Genomic DNA, 718 nt, shown 5'->3' with positions numbered 1-718 from the left:
AGTTCTTGTGTATTCAATTCTTGATTGACCTTTCATTTCTTGTTTCCATGTTTTCTCACTGCATTCTTGGTTTAATGTCTGGTCATCTTAAGTTTGAATATACTATATAGTAGCTCATGTGGCCTTGGACGTGTAGCAACGGGCAATTAATTCATTGCACAAGGCGCAGATGGTTGAAAAGACGGAATATTCGTATTTTTCACTCAAGAATTTTGAAAGGAGAATAGAGCAAAAGACTAAGACAGAAGAATATCGAATTATGCAAAAAAAAAATTGGTGACAACATCAATCAATTTATGTCTGTCGGTTTCATTGTGGGGCTCGAATCCACGATCACAAGGTTAAGAGGCTCTATTGATTGAGATAGATGGGCCAGTGATATTTTGCAAAGAGAATCTAACATCGGCCCAGTCAAATTATTAAAGCCCAATCAAGATCATTATTTATCAAACGGGTCAATACCAGTTTCGGAATCGGATTTGGGCTCGCCTCTCCTGTATTGCTGCACAAGCAAACTGACTTTACATCTTCACAAATTTCTGCGATTCCATTTCAGATCACAATTTCTCTGCTACAGCCCACGGAAATCAGGTAAAATCTCTATTAAGTTTGAATTTACTATTCAATCAGGATTATAGTTAATCCGAGACTATAGAATTTTTCACAATCTTATAATTATCTCTATCTCTGGGTTTTATGTTTTAATAATATGCTGTGA

General features: G+C 35.9%; 1 protein-coding gene across 1 annotated transcript in view; it reads left to right on the top strand.

Annotated features, from left to right (window-relative positions):
• The first annotated feature begins 452 nt into the window (after positions 1-452).
• Positions 453-718, top strand: part of LOC111403364 (proteasome subunit beta type-5-like) — a 5,621-nt gene continuing 5,355 nt past the window's right edge. The window contains exon 1 of the mRNA XM_023031847.1: positions 453-591. The gene's annotated coding sequence lies outside the window, so the exon portion shown is untranslated. The remainder of the gene's footprint in view (positions 592-718) is intronic.

This window comes from Olea europaea, chromosome 11 (assembly GCF_002742605.1).
Source record: "Olea europaea var. sylvestris chromosome 11, O_europaea_v1, whole genome shotgun sequence".
In the NCBI taxonomy this organism is placed as follows: domain Eukaryota; kingdom Viridiplantae; phylum Streptophyta; class Magnoliopsida; order Lamiales; family Oleaceae; genus Olea; species Olea europaea.
The sequence above is the reverse complement of the archived record's forward strand: the minus strand, read 5'-3'. Positions and strand labels throughout refer to the sequence as shown.